Genomic DNA, 23,370 nt, shown 5'->3' on the forward strand with positions numbered 1-23,370 from the left:
TGCGAGGCGGGGGAGCAGAGACGGCGTGGAGGGTTGCAGACGGTCCGGAGGTTTGTGGCGTCTCCGCAGGCGAGGCACCGTTCAGGCCTGCAGGTCGTATCCTCGGAGCGCACTCGGGGGGATACGTGGCGTACTCGGCAGAGTACATGAGGAAGATGCTTGGCTGGTTCGTCTCTGTCCGCGGGAGGGTGCGGGCGCACGCCTCTCCGTCCGCGGTGTACGAGGATGCTGGAGACGAGTCCGTGACTTGGGGGCTAAGTACAGGCGTACCGCAGTGGCACCTCGCGGCGGGTACGAGCAGTACAGGCGGCTTGGTCGGGTGCGACGCGGACATCTCTAGGTACGAAGCGTACCTTCCGGCCTGGTTGTGTTTGTACAGGAGCGGGTGATCTTGAGTCTGAGGTCGGAGCGGGCGGGAGGCGGCCGGTACCCGTCAGGCGTGCGGGCGTATCTCGCCTCCCAAAGGGGCTCTGGGCTCGGGCAGCGGCTGAAGCGGCCAAAGTGTGCGGCTCCACGGAAGGAGGGGGGCAGAGTGTGGGCGGCCCAGCGGAGCGGGGCACGGCTCAGTGCAGAGCGGTGCGGCTCGAGGCAGGAGGGCGGCCAGGCACGGGCTGCGAAAAAAGGGAGAATGAGCGAGGTACACTTCAGGCGGGGCTTCAGCGGCAGTAAGAGATCAGGCAAATCCAAACCACACGGCAGGGAAGGCAGATAGAGTCCACTGGTCCTGGGACTCTGTTCAGGGGCAAGCTCAAGATCAAGCCCTTGAAGATAAGTTTAAAGCACAAATGAAACAAAGTCCTTTCTGTTCTTTTCCTCTCCTTCCTCAGCAGGGCACCACTGGAGGCCAGTCCTTCAGCTTCTTCTTGGTCCTTCTAGTTGGGCAGAGGTTTGTTGTGGTAAAACAGGATCTGATTTTCTAGGAGCAGGGCTCCTTCTTTTATACACAGTTTCTTTTGTCCTGGCAGGCCAGGGGGGCCTTTGCATAGCTCATTTTCAGCTCCGGAGTACTTTGTTTTGGCAACTCTGGTTTCTCTTTTCTGTGAGCAGGGCAGGCACATCAGACGCTATGCAGGAGGTGGAGCCAGCATTGTGATGACAAGTACAGTCAGGAGCCCTCTGTTGATAGTCTTCCCTCTTCTTGCACCAGGTGCAGGGCAGAGTCATCAGTCGCTCCCCAGGGGGCGGAGGCAGCATGTGGTGGCAGAGCACAGCCCTATTCAGAGTCAAGGGGCACTCCTCCCGCCCATGCTGGTGTAACCCCTCTATTCACCACCTGTCATCCCTAGCCCTGTCGCTCACAGAACCCAGACAGCAGATACACATAAGAGCAGAGGCGGGCTGACATGGTTAGGCAAGCAAATGTTAACTTTCTAAAAGTAGCATTTGCAAACACAGGATATTAAAATAAACTTTACTAAAAAGAAGTATTTTATTATTCTGAGTTCAGGCATACTAAACTTGACTTTCTACCATGCTCTCTGAGTCGGTTGGGATTATATAGTGTAATAATTCCAGAAGCCCATTCTGGCCTATGGAGAGCAGGTAGCCTTACAATAGTGAAAAACGAAAATGGCTGTAATTCACTATTAGGACATGCCACACACATCAGGGCTTGTCCTACCTTATGCTTACAATGCACCCTGCCCTAGGGCCTACCATAGGGGTGACTCACTTGAAGTAAAGGGAAGGTTTATAGGCTGGCAAATGTGTGCACTTGCCCAGCCAGCATGACAGTACCAGGCTGCACGCAGGTTCTGCAATGGCAGACCTTAGATATATTTTAAAAGGCTGCTTCTGTGGGTGGCGCAACCAGCGCTGCAGGCCCACTAGCAGTATTTGTATTTACAAGCCCTGGCACTCCTGGTGCACTTTACTGGGGACTGACAGTAAATCAAATGAGCCAATCATGGAAATCAATCACAGGTAAACTTTACATTGGGAGCACTTGCACTGCGGCACCGAATGGCCATGGCGCAGTGCCCTGAGCAGCTAACACCAGCAAAATATCTGAGGCACATCAGCAAAAAGTGGAAGGGAGACTCACGCCAAGGTGCCAGGTCTAACACATCCATTATAGTAGCTCTTCATCGGAATGTAGCTGTGCCATAACCGGCTGCGCAACGCCCAAATTAAAATATGCAGGGTAGGCATTTCCACTCTAAAACTAGTGTAAAACTGACGCTGTCATAATTATGAGGTTTCGGAAAAATGACTCATTGTCGGCAAGTGGCACGCTGAGGCATAAATGCATCAAAATTCCTGGGCTTTGGTAACACAGGTGTAGAGAATGACGCAGTGGCTGTGGTATATAAATAAAAGCCAGACGAAACAGTGTGGCTACCAAGACTATGCCATGGTGGTGCTCATTGTGCAGCTGGGAGTTGCAAGGAGACAACCACCTCCCATCCTCCACTACACAAAGGCAGTGCAGGAGAAGGGAACACGTTTATCACCAACGGACTACCCAAATTGATCTCAGGGAGGATGAGGTCATCACCAACTACTGGTTCAGGAGGGAGTCCATTATTCCACTGCTACACCAGATAATGCCAAGGCACCAGCCACCAACTCCCAGGGCCCCCAACATTCCTCCGCAGGTCAAGTTCATGGCTGTGCTTCACATGTTGGCATCTAGCTCACTCAATATTATGACAGCCAGACTGGCTGGAATCTCCCAGACATGTTTCTCGGCCTTCCTACCCTGTGGCCTGGAGGCCATCATACGCCTAACAACCCAGCATGTCCTCTTCCCAAAAACATAGCAACTGCATCTGGAGACCAAGCAAGGGTTGTATACCATCACTGGTTTCCACACGTGTTGGGTGCCATGGACTGCACACATGTGCAACTGGTTCCCCCTGCTGGAACATCCCATATATAGGAACCGTTTGCACATATACTCCATCAATGTCCAGGCCATTGTGGACCATCAGGGGATGTTCACCAACGGGCTGGCCAAATACCCAGGGAGTGTGCATGATGCATACATCTTCAGGCACATAAACAAACGCTACCAGAATGGCCAATTTGGGAATGGCCTACTTGCAGGTAAGCAAAACTCAAGTACCTAACAAACTCACTAACAGTCAGAAATGGATGACATAATACCCATCTCTGTGCCTGTTGAAGCAGATTGGCCCATAAGTATGAGGGGTGTGCCCCGTTCATGCACCATGCCACATGTGTCAAGCAACACCCCAACTCAGACATGTCGAGCCACCTAAAGTCATCAACATAGAATAATATCCAATCTGTACAAGGCACCATGGTGCGCTAAGGACACCAGTCTCAACATGGATCTCCCACAGTTATGAGAATAAATGCACGGTATAAAGGGCCTCATTTGGACATGGTCAGCCGCCACTTTTGTGCCTGGAAAATGATGTAACTTTGACTGGAAGTGCACAGGGTGCCTGCCACCCAGGTCCCCTGTGCCAGAGCTCTTTCCCTAAACTGTACCTTTTGTTTTTCAATTGCCACCACTTCAGTGCTCCTTGTAAGTCCTTAGTGAATGGTAGTCCTGGTACCTAGGGCATTGGCACTGAAGAGGGACCCCAAGGGTAGCAGCACAAATTTTGCCACCCTAGGTTCCCCTCACCAAGGCCATTCCCCTGGTCACCTGTAAATGCAGGTCTCCTACTGGACGTGTTGTACCCCTCTTTGGCCTCCTTTCCCTCTTCCCAAACAAATAAAAAGAGGGGCATAACGAGTCCAGCTGGAAGACCTGAATCTATGGGTGTCCCAGAGCATGTTGCGGGATTTTATCCCTGGGACAAGCAAGGAGTAACCTTAGTGACAAACTTGACAAATTATAAGCATACCAAACAGCAAGAGAGAGTCCTCAACAGGGGAAAGTATAATTTGTCCCAACCAATCTGTTGAATAGTTTTCAGCTTGGATAGGAACTGTGGAAATGTTTAGAAACATACAATTGAAAATATTTTTTGATGACAAGGAGGAAGACCATACACAGAAAATAGATACGGTCCTTTAACCCAAATCTTACTTAGTTACACAACTATCACTACTATCAAAGATAAACCCTTCAGAAGCCTCTCAAGGTTGGAAAGGGAGGCAATGGATGAACTTAGACAGAATACCAATCTGGTCATTAAACCAGCCGAATAGGGAGGAGCCGTAGTCCTCTAGACTAGAGAGGCCTATGACAGTGCTTACTCCTCTTGTCAGATAGGCGGAACAACACCATTCTCTACCAGGATCCCACCCCAGAAATAAGAACAGAGGTAGTCACCATGGTTAACAAACGAGTGAGTAATGGGTGGATCTTCCAGCAAGAGGGCAACTTCCTATGTAGAGAAAAAAACAGCAAATCCATATTTTTATACACTGTCAAAGGTGCAAAAACCCAGCAGACCTTCACTGGGAGAACCTATAGTCTCAGGCATCAGCTCTATATTAGAGCCGCTATCACAGTTTTGTGATTTCTTTTTCAAACCTTTGAACAGAAGATGGAGGCATACCTCAAATATATGAGGGATGTCCTCAATTTAATCAAAGAGATGGAATTTGACCCCAACAAGAGAATTGCTGGTGGAACTAGACATCAAGTTCCTTAACACAAACATACCGCAGAGGGGGACTCCTAGGGTGGTGGAGCAAGAATGTTCATATGGTACTCCTAGGTCCTAAATTCTCAATCTAACAGAAATAGCACTGACAAGAATTTTTTTGGAGTTTTACGATATGATTTACCTCCAAACCCATGGGACATAAATAGGGAGTGCCTTTGCTCCAATCCTGGCAGGCCCATACGTGGCAGCTTTTAAAAAGGAACATATTTTCGTACCAGGGGGACCTTTGAGTGACCGGATTAAACTTTGGTGCAGATTTATCGATGATGCCCTTTTGATTTGGAGGGGGAATGTGACATCTATTCATGAATTTCTGGCATTGTTTAACAATCAAAACCCCTTGCTACATTTCACTTCACCCATCACACAGACTTCCATACCATTCTTGGATTTTGAGATTGTTGATACGGAAGGAAGATTAACGACACAGGTGTACCACAAACCAACAGACACAAATGTTTTTTTCTCCTTTAAGAGATTCCACCCTAGATATTATAGGGAGAAACTGCTGGTAGGGCAGTTCCTTTGAGGAATTGCTCTGAAGTACAGAACTATAAGAAGGAATTTAAAAGACTCTGTGGAAGGTTACAGGATGGGATTACCCAGAAAGAGTGATACATAGGGCACAGAAGACAGCATTAAATTGCAACAGGGTTGCTCTTTTGGGAACTAAAGGAAAGCCGGAGGTTACCAGCCTTGACTGTGCCATCACCTTTAACACAGGATCAAATGGGGTGAAACGGACTATAACAAATAATTAGTGTACTCTGAATTCTAATGGTCTTAACCTACAGAAAGCCTTATTTTCTTTGGGACCTACACTGGCGACGTTTCTGGATTGGATCCACTCGTGCAGGATAGCCTCAACAACAGATGAATATCTGAACATTAAGAGAAAATCTCACGTGACAGCTGTGTCGGTGAAGGAAGATTAACCAACATCTTCAAGGTACAGCTGTGGCCCAGCGAAGGAAACACGGTGAAGGACTTTGAGGAAATCGAAAACGCGATGAAAATCGGCAAAGGTAGACTGTTACAATTATTTTTAAGAAGAAAATAGAAAAAAAACGGAGTTTGTAACTGACGTCGATTTTCGAGGGTGATTTCCCTAAGAAATAAGTCCTTTTGTTTGAGAAAAAGGTGGCGGACATCTTGGTTTGGGCGTGTTTCATGGAAGAAAAAAAACAAGCGAGATCGCCCATAGAAACTGATACAATTGTTTCCTAGCAGCCATTTTAAGTTGGCAAAAGAAAAAAAAACAAGCTCAAATAGCCAAAGAAAGAAACATTTAATGTTGTGGCGGCCATTTTGACTTGGTTTTGTAAAAGAAGAAAAGAAAGCCCAATCCACCTTGGAAACAAGTCTGAATGTTTGTGATGGATTAGTGGCGGCCATCTTGGATTTTTTTTAATCGATTTTATTTGTTTTTTTCTGTCATTTCAAGAGGATTGATACAACTGAAGCAGTGGTTTGGAGCGTGGCATTATAAGAATATATACTTGAATGGAGAAGGAGGACTGAAGGACCCGTTTTAAGGAAAACGAGTGAAAACGCGAGGGAGAGAAAAGTCGGAGGAGCTTGCCGGACAGATTCCACATTGAGGAACTTGAAGCCTGTCGACGGTGATTGGCACACCTTTTTGAGGGAAGGGAGGTGGTACTTTGTTGATAAAGATTTAATAGTGGTACAAGTGTAAGGGTTTTGAGTGGTATTGGTGCTGTAAAATGCAGAATGTAACTGCACCTCCTTTCTTCCTGATGGAACCGGGTGAACCACTGATTCGGTGGAAAAAATGGAAAAAGATCTTTGAAAATTACACAAGGGTGTGTGGTGCAAATTTGAGTGGTGAAAGGAAGCATGCTTTATTGATGCATTGTTTGGGCGGAGAAGGTCAAGAGATTTTGGAGACTCTTCCGGTCATTCCTCAAGCAGAACAAAGAGGATTGAATGAGTATGAGGTGTGTGCTAGGCAGTTGGATGTACATTATCTTCCTAAAGTGAGTACAATCATGGAAAGGTACTATTTCGGGTTAAGAGAGCAGGGTAAGGAAGAGAGTGTTGAGGAGTACATTACTGCTCTAAGAAAGTTGGCTTCAAGTTGCAAGTTTGGAGGTTTAGTGGAAGAACGAATTAGGGATCAGTTCGTTTTGAGATGCGTGAGTGATAAGATAAGGGAAGAGTTGTGGCTAAAGGAGGAGCCTGCACTTGAAGAAGTAGTAGGTATTGCAAAAAGGGTTGAACATATGTTAAAATGCGTTGGGGGACTAAGCAAGGAGAAAAAGGATGAAAAACCAAGTAGTTCTTCAACACAAGAAGTGGTATGTCAGGCTGTGAAGAGACAGGATGAGAAGAAAAAAAAAGAGGTGTGTGAGGAGGAAAGGTTGAAAGGGGAGGTTGATGGTGGAATTTCTAAAATACAGTCGAGTAAGAAATTCACAACTCCTTTTCAAGGAACCTGTTATAGATGTGGGAAATATGGGCATATGGCAAATGCGAGAGAGTGTCCTGCTCTTAGGTTCAATTGCAATGTGTGTGGCAGAAAGGGACACATTGGTAGAAATTGTAGAACAAGAATTGGGAGAGATATGAAGACTGAGACTAAGTTGGTCAGCTTTCAGATTAATGATGATGTTGTAGAACATCCTTCTGATTATGTGTTGATTGGGGAAGCAAGTGTGTTGATGAAATTTGATTCATGCTCACATGTTACTTTTATTTCAAATGAGGTGTTTGAAAATGTGTTTGGGAAGGAAAAAACTTTGTGTAAACTGGATATAAGACCAACAGGTTATCAAGAACATCCCATAAAAATAATGGGTTACTTTTTTGACTGCATTGAATATAAAGGGAGGTATACAGAAGCAAAAGTTTATGTGGTAAACAGGGGTTACAACTTGTTGAGTTGGTCTCATCAGGCAAGGTTGGGTGTGAGTCTCAATCCAAATGCTCATCCAGTTATTCAGGTACAGGCTGTAGACAATGTTGAGAACAAGTTCATTAAGAAATATAAAGAGTTGTTCAGTGAGAAACTAGGATGTATAAAAGGTTACAATCACAACATCAAACTGAAGTTGGGTGCGGTGCCTGTTGCTGCTAAAGTAAGACGCATTCCAATTTGTGTAAAGGATGCTGTGGGTAAAGAGATTGAGAAGTTGTTGTCGACTGGGGTTATACAACCAGTAGAAGCAACTGAGTGGCTCGCACCAATTGTGGTCGCGAGGAAGCCTAATAATGAGATTCGGCTGTGTGTTGACCTTCGTGCTTTAAACAAGTAGTGAAGTAGTGTGGCTCACTGGTTAGAGGCGGCAGACCCAAGAGCAGAGGACGGCCCGGGACCAGGGTTCGATTCCCGGCGCGGCAGGTTTCTGGACCAGGGTCAGCGGACTCGATAATTCTCTCGCCTCGGTGCCCACTCTGATCAGCGATCACACTCGGCAACTCTGGGCATTAGCTTGCCTCATCTTCACTAACGGCCCCACCAGACCGCCGGGGATGCCTGGTCTCACCCTGGAGATACCCATTAAGGGACCATCTCTCAGGGAAGCCAGGAAGGGTTTCGCAGCGGTCGAAGCGCCTTGGGACCCTACGGGTAAGTAGTGCGCTATATAAATGCCTATACATTTACATTTACAAAGAGGTAATAGTTGACAAGTACCCTTTGCCAAACATAGAGGAGTTGGTTTCTACGTTAGATGGGGCTTGCTATTTCACCACCTTAGATATGGCTTCGGCTTATCACCAAGTTCCGCTTGAAGAAGAGTGTCAAGAGCTTACTAGTTTTATTACACCAATGGGTGCATTCAAGTTCTTAAGAATGCCTTTTGGGCTGGTTTCGGCAGCCTCGGTATTCCAGAGAATTATGGAAGATCTGTTCAAAGGAATACCGGGGGTAAGATGTTATCAGGATGATGTTCTCATTTCTGGTAAGAACGAACAGGAACATGATGAGAGGGTTTGCCTGGTGTTGAAGAAAATGTTGGAAGTTGGTTTGACTCTGCGTCAGAGCAAGTGCAAGTTTGGTGTCAATGAACTAGATTATTTGGGCCACCATATCTCTAGGAAGGGCATTTGTCCAAAAAAGGATCTTGTTGAAACAATTGAGAAATTGAAGGAACCATGTTCAAAAGAAGAGGTTTCATCATTTTTGGGCATGGCAGAATTTTACAATAAGTTTGTCAGAAACTTTGCAGATAAGACTATTAATCTGAGGAAGATCATGTGTAAAAATGCTGTGTTTAATTGGACTGAGGAGTGTACCAGAGAGTTTGATCAGGTGAAGATGGATCTGAGGAATGCACCAAATTTGCAGGCGTTTGTTCCAGGTGATCCAACGTTTATTGTAACAGATGCTAGCAGTAAGGGTCTGGGTGCTTTGTTGTTACAGCTGAGGAAAGGCAAGGAGGTCCTTATAGCTTGTGCATCGAGATGTTTGAAGGGGGCAGAGTTGAATTACTCTGTCACAGAGAAAGAGGCGCTTGGTATATATTGGGCTGTGAATAAATTCAGGAAGTTTGTTTGGGGTTCCTCCTTTACCGTCAGGTCTGATCACAAACCGCTAAAGGAAGTGTTTGAAAAGAAGGGTTTAGACTCCATCTCGGCAAGAATAAGGAGATGGGTAATTTCTTTGCAGGAGTTTATGTTCAAGTTTGAATATATCCCAGGAAAAACTAATGTCTCGGCAGATTGTCTGTCTAGGTTGGTGGATGTTGTAGAAAATGTTGAGGAGGCCTACATACTCTCACACTCTTGCGAGAATAATTAGAACGCAGATCAGGAACAGCAACAGCATCATCACACCTCCCTCCTGTATCAGGACACACTATATGTGGCTTGTGTGATGTGTGTAATTTGACAAGCGACACAAAATGTATTGATGTGGGACTTAAATATCTGTGGATCCAGGTGAAACACTCCAATTGTAACTCAGAGAATGTCATCCACCTGATTCAATGTCTGTGTAATCTCCTTTATATGGGGGATGATGATCCGGAAGATAAAGGTCAGGATCATGGAACATAGGAGTAATATAAGGTGCCAGAGAACCATGACATTTTCAACACATTTTCTGGGAAAGAAGCACAAAGTAGATGACATTTACTGGATGGCACTGGATAAACATAATATCCCAAACACAGTGAGGGATATTAAAAAATTCCTATTGCTGAGGGCACAAAAGTAGATCTATCAGGTCCGCAGCCATGAGAAGGGCCTTAATGATGGCATACCGTGGCACTTACTCAGTAGACTCTAAGCATCTTGTATTGTGCATTTGGGCTTAGACATCTCACCAAGTTAATTATTTTAATCTAGCTATACAGAAACATATACAGAGTGGCAGTGACTCAAGGAGTCTAACTGCAGTAGAATAGGAGATTGATTGGAAACTAATACCTGTTTTAACAGTAGTACGGGATCTCCAACAGAAGTGTGGAAAAGCCACCTAAGAGGTATAAAACTTATGAGGTGGGGTGGTATCACCCTTAATGCACACATATACAAATACAATTAAGCCGGTCATTCAGTCTGATAAATAATAAATATGGGGCATATTACCAACAACTAGCGATAATTTTTGTCTCTAACTTGTTTAGAGACAAAAATTATCGCCGCACATCGGCGATTTTTATCGCAGATAAACCTTGCTATTAGCAAGGTTTATCGCAAATGCGATAAAAAACGGCCGCAATGCATGAATATCGCTGAAAAGTCAGCGATATTCATGCATTATCGAGCAAATGCTCTTAGCCATGTTATCCACCTCCCATTGGATAACATGGCTAAGAACTGCTCAGGGCAGGTGTTAGCTTTTGGAGATATTTGCGCTTAGCGCGAATATCTCCAAAAGTTGGTAATAGGAGATAGCGATGTTAGGGACTGTTTCCAGTCGCTAACATCTTGGCACGCCCACTTTGCATGTCATTAGTGATAAATATCACTGACATGCAAAGCGGGGCCCAAGATGGTCGCTATCTCCTTTTAGCTGTCACTAACTGGTGTTAGCGACAGCTTGGTAATAGGGAGATAATTTTATCTCCGCTTTCTTGGCTTTTAAAGCCAAAAAAGCGGAGATAAACCCCCTTGATAATATGCCCCTATGTTTTTAGGACAAGGGGCAAGTTCATTTATTTTTCTATTTTTCATATCAGCGACTGTATTTGTATACAGATTGAGGAGGTGGGATTCATATATCTCTCACATATAGTCCGTGCTGGAGTATTTTTGATCTGTGATTTTTGGACTTTCATACCCAACATTGCAGTGCGTCCTCGGGATGAATGGAATCAGCGATTCAGACTCCAAACGGATATCACGTGACGAGGACCTGGGTCATGTGATTGAAAATGCACAAATAGAAGGCGAGCCATAGGCCATACACCGGCACTTACGTGTGTATTGAGAGGCTCATGTACGCAGCGTCTCTTCCTTGACGAAGTAAGGAGATTGAGGGTGTGGCACCCGCTTGATGTCAGAGACCGGGCCCCGTGTCTGATGATTCCTGATACAGGGACACCGTGCAATTAGAAATTGCAGCTCCGTCAGGCCTAGCAGACATTTCTAATCTTTGTGTTCCCTAGTGTGTGACGATAGCGAGAAGCTTCCGCTCGCACACCAATTCTATTACAGGACCTGAGGCTTCGGATTATGCTTCTCTTTCTTATATTTGCTACTCACAGCAGCCAATGAAAAACGTTTTGTATGCAAATAAAACTACATTTCCCATGATGCTTGTACATACATCACATCCTGTATAGCCCCATAAGAGCTGCTGTACCCTGTGTCTCCTCCTCTTTCTTTGCTGCTCACGCAGGAAGTTAAGTGCTCAAGATCTATAATATGATGATGATGTATTTGTCTACTATTGCACGTTGATTGTTAATTATTGAGATTGTCATTGTTGTGCTTATGGTTGCACATAGATCGTGCTACGTTTTTAATTTGCTGTTTGGCACTTGTATGCGCATATCGCGCCGTGGGTGTGTGACTTCCCCCACCTCCCTGCCCCCCTCCATTCTTATTTAAGGCTGCGCGTTCATCGCGCTGTTTGCAGAGTAATCTTCTTTTTCAGGTTTGCATAGCGCTGTCCCCGGCAGCTTAGATTTACAGGTTTATAGGCCACAGGCTCCCCTCAGGTTTATGCGCTTCATAAAGTCATTGATTCAATGTGGCCTAGGGGCAAGGTCTTGGACTCCTATCCTGAAGGTCAGGGTTCGATCCCTGGTTACCCTGGTTGTGTTTTTTAAAAGTTACGAATTTGTAGTTTAATTCCACTTTATATTTAAATTTGAATTCATAAAATTTAGGCTTCGGAATTTTTATTTATTTATTCTCAATATTAATGCTGCACTGGCTTGTGTGTGCGTGATAACGCTATTTGATTAGGCAGGTTTATAGGCCACAGGCTCCCCTCGTGTTTATGTGCTTAATAACATCATTGAGTCAATTTGGCCTAGGGGCACGGTCTAGGACTCCTAACCTGAAGGCTCAGGGTTTGAACCCTGGTTACCCTGGTTGTGTTTTTAAAAGTTACAAATTTGTAGTTTATTTCCACTTTATATTTAAATTTGAATTCATAAAATTTAGGCTTCGGAATTTGTATTTATTTATTTATGCTCAATATTAATGCTGCCCTGGCTTGTGTGTGCGTGATAACGCTATTTGATTATGCCACTCTGGCCCAGAATAAGGTCGCTCCCACAGGGGCGGAGATGTCGTGCTGTTGTTGGTAGCATTAAAAGAGAGTCACTGTGAGACAGTGGTTAAGGTATACATTATTGCTCAAAAATTTAGGTGTTCAAATCATAGATTTCGGTGATTATGGTTTTCTGAATTGACGTTACTCCATTTACTTCCATAGGGTTTTGCTGATCACTGCGCGGTCTCGCGCTTCCCCGCCAAAGGCTTTCCCTAGTAGCCGAGTGCGGTTATGGAGTCATAACGCTCCGGTGTGCGTATCCCAAATTGGGCTACATTTGGGCGATTTGGCCTACGCACGTCGCACGCGTCCCCTGTTTGTTTTGTTTCGAGGTCTCAGTGCCTCCTGCTTTACCTGAGCAGATTTCCTGGTAGCCTCCAGGCTTTAACAATAGGCTGGCCCTCGGAGTGCGCACACGCTCCTTGTATTTTACAATGACTCCTACGCCCTTTGGGCTGGTATTGTGACTACAGCTTTGCTGAGGAGCCGCTACATTATTAATTTCTCTGTTTTTAGTGTGCACAGGGTTGGCTCCCCCTCTACTCCTCCATTGAGCTGTGCTTTGCACTACTATATATATTGAATACGGATATCCCTTGAGGGGGATGATGGGATATATATATATATATATATATATATATATATATATATATATATATATATATATATATATATATCTATACATATATATATATATATATATATATATATATATATATATATATATATATTGGAGGATGACAACTAACTGATAGGAGCGCAAGAGCCTCCTGACCTAATTATGTTGACACCCAGGTTCTTCCCGTTCTTGTGTGGTCAACAGGGCCTCGAGTATGATGTTACCTAACTCAGGGTGACAGGGCTTGATTGACGCCCATTTTCGTTCTGCTATCACAAATCCTTGAGCATGATTTTGTTTTTGTCTATGTACTTATTATCTTTATTATTTTTATTTATTATTTTGATTTCGTATTTCCTTTTCGCCAACACGTAAGGCAGCCACGCGCGTGTGACAGGATTTAGCCTAGGGCGTTGCGACCCTCCTTTTTGGGTATAGCTGAGGAATTGCCCGACGGCGTCGCCAGGCTTCTTTTTTCTAGTCGTCTCAGATAGGGATTCCCAGATTTGACAGGCTGCAAATCAATGTCGTAGTCAGCCACGATCGACGATAGGCGTCGGTATTACGCCATTTGCGCCAGATCGTCCGAGAGGCGCAAAGCCTTTCATAAGGTTGGACACCAGGACGCCAGATCCAGGTAGGCCTTTTGCGACAGGCCCCTTGGGACAGGTTTATTATCGTTGAGTGTATAAAGGGTAGACGTTTTTTGCTTGTGATCACATTCATACTAGTTGGTCGGTTCTTTTTCCATCGTTTTTCCGCAGCTTCTGGTGCTCTTCTCCTTCCCTACAATGGCAGTTGTTCCGGTGGCGGTTCTAATGGTTGATGCGAGGTATAGGTTATCCAAGCTCTCAGCTCTCTAGTGCCCTCCGAGTACTGAGTTATTTTATCTTTCAAGTTAATTGGATACATGTATGTATGGATAGGTCTATCTATACAGGCCTTGGCCGCACATTTCCAGACATCGGATTGATGTGCTGGAATAGCCCGGTTATAACCTTCATACATGTGTGGCTCTTAGTTTAGGTTTCCAGGTTTATCTCAATCCTACGCGACTCTGGTTGTACGACCCAATCTACAATGCGAGGATGACTTTCCGATGGTATCAGTACAAGAGTTTCCCTCCAGGAGGACTCAAATACAGTGGGAAGTTCTAGGCCTGGGGATAGTAGGCGGATCCTTATATAGATCCACTCTGGAGTTCTATGCACTGACGTGCCAAATATTCGTTTATCATAAACTGCCTGAAGAGCCTGCATGGGGTTTGTTTCCTGTGGTTTGATTAGGCAAGTGATGCAGAGGTGTAGTGAGTGCTGCTGTGATCCTTTACTATGGGGGCGGTGGTGCGTGGAACTGTTTGTGTGGGAGAGCCTTTACTACAGGCTCGGCGGGGCGTGAAAATGCTGGTGCGAGAGATAGAGTGACTTGACGAGGGTAGGCGTAATCGATATTGAGTGCCCGAAATATTGAGAGAAGAACAGTGCTACTGAGGGGTGTGACGTGTACGAAACAAGAGGGGTGGCCGTCAGAAATGCCTACAACGTTGTTGTTTATCAGGAATATGGTGATATGATCAGTGGTATGATCGCACATTCCCTTATGTGAAAGTTGGAGCGGTGTGATGGACTCTGCAGGTGTGGCAGAATGCTGGGGCCAGGATTTTATGAGGGATCAGACAGAAGTGCTCTCAAAAGGGGTAATGTATCTTCGTTGGGGCCGGATGGTTGAGGAGAGTTTGGTCCTCTTCCTTCTGGCGGTGGGATGTATACTATTTCAAATGTGGTACCTGACAGTATTGATTCAAATGTGGTACCTGACAGTATTGATTCCAGTGAAAAATCGTTGTTAATGGTGAGAATTGAATCTCGTGAAGACTCGTCGTCAGTGATGAGAATGGGTGAGGTAGCAGGGTGATATGGGTACTCTGGGCATTCAGGGGGAAGTGAGTGGGGAACAGATAGGGTGGAAGAGCCAGAACTAGAGGTGTCCTCTGTATATAACTGCTGAGGGGCAGCGGTGTCTGGGGATGGTGGGGTAAGAGATATGTCTGGAAGTTTATCAAGAGCTTGGGTGGAGATATTAAGTTGGGTGCCTGGCGTAAGATTAGCTCCTAAAAGCGTCCAGGCGTCTTTGAGTATGGTGCGGTCTTTGTCGGTAAGGGATGTGAGCTCGTTGGTTGCGGAATTGTGAAGTAGGTCAGGTATGCCGTGAAGGAACTGAATGGTACACTGATGAATGTGTGGGGGGCTAGTGGACATTACGGAAATAGGCGGGTGTAAGGCATAACACGTATAGGCAAGGGATGTAGGGAGGCAAGAGAGGATGAATGACTTCTTCCCTCCTGTTGGCAATCAATTGTGAAGCAAATGATTGGCACAAAATGGGCGTGCTATGTGTGGAGAAAGGAAGGGCAATGTGGGAAAGGCAATGCGAACAATGAGGCGCGCGAGGAATGGGGTATTTATAAGGCGTGTGGTACACTGTATCTAGGTGAGGGGCAGGGCAGAGAGATGAGTAAGGGAACAATGGGTCACAGGGAAGGGAATTGGTGTCACAAAGCACAGATGCTACTTACACAAAGCACATGAATGCAAGAGCACATGTGACATAGAGCAGGGCAAATGAACAAAACATAAAATTGAGAGGGTCAATATTCAACATAGTACATAATCAACAAATGACAGAACAATAAATACTGATGACATACAGAGGATGCATCCTGAAGTACACGATGTAGAAGAACAGATGAATGACCAAGATATAAAAGAACGATGTAGATATTAAATGTCAGTACGTGAAGAGCAGATCAATTACCAATATGAAAAAGAACGATGTAGAAATTAAATTTCACTACTTGAACAGCAGAACAATTAGCAAGAAGTGTCACTATTTGACAATGTGATAAATGACCTGAAGATATCCACGACCTGGGTAATAAATTCCAGCAATGGAAAAGCAGAGATGTAATAACAAAGAGCATGGAAGAACATGAACGTCACCAATGTAGAGATGTAATAGCAGGGGAAGAGAGAGACAGTGTAAAATAATGTGAGCAGCAATGTAAGCACAGGCAGGGGCAAGGGTGTGATAAATGTGAAGAGGAGGGAGGGAAAACCAGAGTGGAGTGAATGAAAGAGGTAGGTATGGATAGGGAGAGAGAGAAGTGTAGCAGTGGTAGTGAGAAAAAGAATGAAGGAAGGGCACGGAAGAGGAGAAAAGATGAGCGAGAGAACGTGTGTAGAGTTTAAATGTTAGAGACGGGTGGGTGCTCGGGGGAGCTGTGAGGCAGAGTGGCGCTGCTGCGCCAGGGGAGGAAGTGAGTCCGCGATGAGCGGAATGAACCACAGATAGCACAGAGCAGTTCCTCTTTCTGCTGGTGTGAAAGGCAGGAAGTCCGTGGGCGTTGGCTGGGGCGCTGGGTGGGTGGCCGTAGGAGCGGCTGGGAAATGTACAATAATACAGCCAGACCGTGTAAAAATAGGTCTGGAGGAAAGTAAAGCGAAGGCAGAGCCCTCATTGAAGAGGGGTGGACAGAAGAGGGGTGGACAGTAAAGCTGAGAAGTGGAGTGAAGGGAGGGGTGGGTGGGGGAGTAGAAGGCGGTGAAGAAAAAAAAAAAAGGTATGACGATGAGAAAAAAGGAAAGAAGACAGTGTAGTATTTTAGTAAAGATTGAAGGGACGCAGGCAGTGGTAAGGGTAGGTGGCAAGGATGCCAGAGTGTGAAAGGTAGGTGGCAAGGATGCCAGAGTGTGAAAGTCAGAGTCAAACGACCCCCAGTGGAGAACCTAGAACCTCCGACCCTGGATAATTCCAGGGGACACCCAGCTCCCAAGACTCGACTTGGAAGAGGGATCAGGAACCTGCCCACAGAAAAGGGGCAGGGTGGGTCTCAAACCCGAGTCAGGACCTGTACAGTCCGGACCACACCCAGCTCACAGACTCAAACTGTCGAGTGGGATCAGAAACCTGGGGGTAGTTGACAGGAAAGAGTAACCACAGAGGCGCTCTCTTCGGCCTGGAACCGACAGAGAGAGAGTTGTCTGACACCGACAAACCACAAACCACAACAGCAATTGTTAAGAGCAGATATGTGCAAAAATGAGGCGCAGAACTATTGACATGAAAATCGTAAATGACAAGTTAGAAAATGTGACCATGACAAGTTAGAAAATGTGACCACTGAGGGGCACAGAGGGTTCTTGGATCGTGACCATGTGCAATTCTGTGGGGGGGGGTTAGGAGTCTAGCCCAGAACCAGGCACACGGGGCCCGCACAGCCAAATAGCTAACACCGGGACTCAAGGGGGGAAAAAATAAAACGTTCCTTGACTCACCAATGGTAGGCAAGAGGCTGCGGCAAGGGCACCCAATGCGGCTCGTGGTAGACCACCGAATTCCCCCTCAGAATGGAACAGGCAGGTACGATGGACGAAGTTGGGCGCCACGTGTGAAGGGGAAAGTCTTGACCCCTTCGGTCAGTGGTCACCACCTTTAGGTGTGGCTAAAACTCGCACATCACCAACACAGCACTTCACTGAGTAAAAAAGGAATACAAATGTAAGATTCCAGACGTTCCAGTTGGAGTGGCACTTTATTTTCCAATTAACAAACAAAGAGCTAAATGCATATCAATTCAAGCAACAATGTAATTCTCTAAATATGACCCAGACTTCGCTCTATCTGGTAAGAATGCTGGATGACTAATGCTCAAAATATCTCGAAGAAATACTGGAGTGAAATGTATTAAAAAAACATAAACACAGATGATCAAAGATACTACACTACTGAGTACAAGAATATAGAGCCCAACTATCTATGGGCCAACCATCTGAGACAGGTCCATTGTCATAGATTGCACATTTCTATCAGAGCCCTGAATTACGAGGGCAGGGCAAAAAAGGTGAAAGTAGATTTAGCTAAGACACAACATTTTGCTACTGATTCAGTGTCTGGAAATGGCTGAGAGTGGGGCCAGTTACCTATGTTAAAAGGAGCCTACCATACAGGAATATATCCATGAAGAGAGATAGTTGAAGGGTCAGAGATCTAGAGAGAGAGAGATGGGCGATCTGCCCTGGGAGATCCACAACCTGAGTGAGGCGTCGACGTCCCAAGTCAGATAGTCTTCGGCTAGCCGAGAGATCCTTCCACGCTCATGCAGCTGGGCATCCGCAGGAAAGGTCTGATTTCAGATTTGACAGTTGGGCCTGTTATACCCAAATTTGAGGAACTAGGGTTCTATGATGACGCTGGCCCCTGGCCTTTCGGTGCAGGTGGTTTAACCACAAGTGTTTTGGACACCGGAAGGAAATGTTTTCAGTACATTATGTTCCGTACAGAACGTCTTGTACTTGCGACAGAGAACATTTTGTACTTTTGAAAGAGAACATTTTGTACTTTTGAAAGAGAACATCTTGTACCTTGGAAAGGGAACATCTTGTACCTTTGAAAGAGAATATTTCCGGAACCTCTTTCTAAACACATTGGTTACATGTTGTACATTACTAAAAAAGGACATTTTTCTGTCACGCACATTTCTACATATTTGAAAGTGTGAATTTCCATGATAGATGCTGTTTATTGCTAGAAATTGCTGCTTATACTTGTGCAAGCTATGTTTCAAAATATAACGTTAGCAGAGGTTTCAGGAAGCTGTACCACGTGTACCAGGGTAAGTGTGTGTGTGTGTGTGTGTTGGTCTGGGAGCTGGCAGTGAAGCTAAACACTCTTTTGAAGGCCTTTTTTTATCTTCTTTATTTTGGTGCACAGAAACGTGTGTTTGTAAGCCTGCATGCCTAGTGGGCCCTGGGGCCTTTATTTACTAATGAGGAAAGCTAGTTATTTTGGCATGTTTTCAGATTTTTATCACGCAGGGCCCATATCAGACCTTCATGTTACCAAGGCTGTCAGAACTCTCCTTTCTGGTGATGTTAGATGGTAGAACGGGTCCCTCCATCAGTGACTGCCACGGTAGCGGTGTGTTGGGCACCGTCATTCAAACTTTTCTTTTTACGATCCTTCAGTCATTCGGGCTCTTTATCGTGCACGCCTCTGTAGGCTTACGGTTCAGCATGCGCAATATCTCGACTGCGAGAACGATCAGCGGATATGGGCACATAGGTCATCTTCTTAGTGGACTTGTTCCAGGACTCAGGCCATTCTGCCGAAACTTTCATATTTAGGTTGTTGCGGTATACCTCCTTAGCCTACTTGACAGTAAAGGATTGTTCCATCCGGTTTCCTTGTATTTCCGGCGACTGGGTCGCAACTTTTGTGCAGGGTGGACTCCATTTTTGAAATTCCAATGCCCCTTGGGTCGGCGGAGGCCGGCCCGGTTTCCTGTCTTACCTTACAATTTTCCCTTTTCTCATGAAGTAGCACTCTTGTAGATTAAGGCAGATGCCTTTATGGTTCACCAGGGAGCTACGGCCCGCAGATTCATCGTTGCCGTTTAGTAAGCACGGGTCTGGGTTTGACACATGGCAATGTGGTAAGTACAGTTTTCACTAGGTGTATGTATTCCGACTTTGCTTTATTTACGATCAAGTTTCTGGTTTTCGAAAGCCCTGAGGGCGTACATTTCGTATTTCTGGGTCCTTCCATTCCCGACATACGTTTCGGCGAAAGAGGGTTGCTTTGTTGATATGTACGCCATTTGGCGGCTTTGTGAGGACTGATTTCTCTACTTGTGAATTATTTACCAAATAATGTACGGGGACTTCAGTAACGTTCACCTTATAGCGTCCATTTTGGCAGTTTTTCTGCGGCTCATTCTCGATTCAGGGCAGGTTGCTGAACTTGCGTCGGGTTTTTCTTTCGAATTCTTTTTGGTGGCGTAAATATTCCAAACCGGACTAATTCTCGTGATTACCTTTTTATTACTAGACATATAATAGTAGGTCGACTGGACATTAAATATTGTCAGGCGGTGTTACGAAGCATTCCACCTTCGGGTGTTCCTATGGCGAGGCAAGCCCGCGTTTTACAGGTACAGTATATACTTTAGGAAGTTGCTCTGTCAGCGAGGTCTGAACTGCATGTGGTCAGGGCCTGGTCACACGAATTCGAGATAATGCACTTTATGGGTGTTTCTTCACATGCCTCATTGCTTACAACGATGATTCTCGGATTTACTATCTGAGGTTTTCACATATATGTTCATATGATTGTTGATGATTATTGACATTTTATATGAGTACGAGGCTATTTCAGCCGATGGTCGAGGGCCTTTGGCCGGAATGGGTGTTAGAACCAATTGTGAGATGCAGTTTGCTCAAGTACAATACTTATCATTCTTGTTTTGATACTTCCCATTGTTGTGCAAGTTGTAATTCTTCTGATGGAGTTTCTCAGACTCTATTTAAACAGTGTATTATGTACCGGTGGGAGATTTAAGACTGTAGTTGTGTTTAATAAGCGTTAAACTAGCATAATCCGAAGCCTCCGGTCCTGTAATAGAATCAAAAATTAGCTAGCATTCGCGCCAAGAATTTTCAATTCAGAGGCGAGGATTATCCCACCCGGTTTATTACAGTATTGGTAATAATTACCCACCTGCATGTACTTGATATTCTGTATCAGCAGAAGTTACGGGTTTTTCCTGTCTCATTCCTTCCAGGAGCAGGTGTTCTTCTGGCTGAGAAGACGTGATCTTTCCTGTTTGACGATGGTTCTCCATGTTGAAGGATGTTTATTGAGACTCATATTCCATGGAATGGACTGGATTTATTAATGTGTGGACTGTATATGTTCGAGCAAAGAAAGAGGTGGAGACACAGGGTACAGCAGCTCTTATGGGGCTATACAGGATGTGATGTATGTACAAGCATCATGGGAAATGTAGTTTTATTTGCATACAAAACGTTTTTCATTGGCTGCTGTGAGTAGCAAATATAAGAAAGAGAAGCATAATCCTCGCCTCCGTGTCCTTAATAGAATTGAAAATTCTTGGCGCGAATGCTAGCTAATTTTTGATTCTAGCGAATCAGCACATGAAACTCAGTAAGTAAAATAGTTTTTGATTTATTCCTTTTCTTTACAACTGCCCCATTCCATATAAAGGCATTTAGCCACTCCTGGTGGCATTTTTAGGTGAGGCTTCTATGGAGCTGAGTCAGACATACAATTGAATGCCCCAGAATATTGTAATTGAAGGTGTGGTTTGTCTCCTTTACCATTAAGAGAGGGGCGATTGCATGAGTTACCAACATAGAATGGTGTACCACAACAATCAGAGAGCGGATGGTATGGGTGCACTATATATGTTTGTGCTACGAGCACTGTTTGTCTTAAATGTTCTGTTAAGTGTCACTGACCTCTGTGAAAGTTGTTTTGTGTTTGCTTCTGGTATGTTTCATTGCAGGACTAACTGCAGTGTGACTAGACGGTAACATACTGGATTTTGTAAGACCTCAGTTTACCAACTAAGAAAGGCCAGAGAATCGGGGTTATTAGGGATCTATAATCCTGACGAAGGCCGAAAGAACCTATTGGTCAATTAATAAAGGCTTCAACATGTTGATAATTTTGCAGATAGGAAGGATGTAGGGGAAGTAATGCTCCCTAACATAACCGTCCCATATAGTATATTTTTAAATCCTGACCAGGAAATCCATGAACAAAAGATACAGGTGATATCCTGACCCAGTTTTAAACTTAGTTTCTGCACATTGATGATCCCTGAAACTTTTTGTTTGTATTGTCTTCCCCACCCTTTTGCTCTATCCCAGGCGTTGGTCTGTGCAGGGATGTTTTTAGCAAGTCCAATGATGAAGCATGCCACTATTAGTGGGTGAGGGCACTTTTAACACATTTTATTGGCGCCACATTCATCTCTTTTAAACCTCTCTTTCCTCCTATTCTTTTGTTTGGCTGTTCGGTTAGGAGGCTGGTGTAGGAGAGGTACCTCTTTCCCCTTTATTTTTGTGTGGCATCCTGCCCTCATTTACCCAATGCCCTATAATAGACATGTCCTTACCTTTGTAGTGTTTTGTGAGGAATAAGGCCAATGTGTTAAGTACCACAGGCATGTGTGCACTGTGCTGTCATCAGGATACCAGCTATTTCACAGTCCACCTACTGCTGCTGTTACTCTTATTGTTTCCATCAGGAATTGTCACCATTGAACCTTTTGGCCAATTACCTGCAAGATACAGCATAATATTCTCAAATATATGAGATATACAGCAAGCATACATACACTCATTATATGTATTGAGTATGAGTTGATGTGAATCTAGGTAACAATCCGTACAGAAATGTCTGAACAGACTCTTGGGTATGTAAAGGACCACATGCTATTGGTTGAATTTCATTACCTGATCTATGTTAAAGTGTTTCGGCTATGTCCATGTGTCAATCTTGGAGAAGTGTCCAACAGGTCTGTTGAACTGGAGGTAGCTAGCTACACTTGGTCTATCTTTCAAATTCTTGGCACAAAGGCAATCTATGCTACAATATGTGTGGCCTTTTGTATTTGCCATAACAGTGAAGCATTGCTGAGGTACAATACGTGTACTTGCTGAACATTGCTCATTTCACATAGGTGATTGGCAATAGATTTTACCCTATTGCATGTTGAATGACAATCACCAGGTAGTACCTAGCTGGACCATGTGTACCATTCCATTTGTACACTACGTCGCCAGTAGGTAGTTATAGTAAGGACCTAGTTTCCAGAGGAAATCCACAACATTCTATTTGGAATAACTTTGGCGCTTGTAGACGAATCTTCGTGAATTTCTCCAAGAAAATGGCCTGCTAGGTTCCGCTCCTTCCCTGAAAGTTTGGGGGTGATTCGTCAAGCGGGGGCCGAGAAAAAAGGGGGGTCCCAAAACATGTTTTCTCCATGCAATTTGTCATAGGGACCTTTAGCCAGGGCTACAGCCCGAACGGCTCAACGGAATTACACAAAATTTGGCAGAGAGGTAGAGTTCTGTTCGCAGATTGTGCTTTTTGTTAAATGGTGTAAATCCGTTCAGTAGTTTCTGAGAAAATTGCAAGTAAAATCATAGCGATATCTAGAGACGGAGTTCAGCACGCATACTGAAATCTGTTTAATTAAGAGCGCGAGCTGCATGCTGATTGGCTGTGAACTGTCTGTCACCACTCAAAACCAGGAAGTGTTGGCGGCCATTTTGTGCCTCGCTAGAACCGAGTCACAAGAAAACAGTAAAACAAAGTTGAGAAATAAGGGAAGGGGTAGGGTAGAGACATTCTGACCCTCTAGGCTTGCTCAGGGGGTCGTACATGGATGTTTAGGCTCTATTTTTTATTTAATTTTTTAAAGAAATATCGCGGCGTACGCGTATGGCAATACGTACAATTACGAGCAGGAGCTGCATGCTGATTGGCTGTTAATACTCCAAACCAGGAAGTGTTGGCAGCCATGTTGTTTGTCGGGAGAGCAGAGTCTGAAGAAAACAGTAAAACAAAGTTGAGAAATAAGGAAACGGGGCAGGGTAGAA

The sequence above is a fragment of the Lissotriton vulgaris genome, chromosome 1_1 (genome assembly GCF_964263255.1).
Source record: "Lissotriton vulgaris chromosome 1_1, aLisVul1.2, whole genome shotgun sequence".
Lineage (NCBI taxonomy): Eukaryota > Metazoa > Chordata > Amphibia > Caudata > Salamandridae > Lissotriton > Lissotriton vulgaris.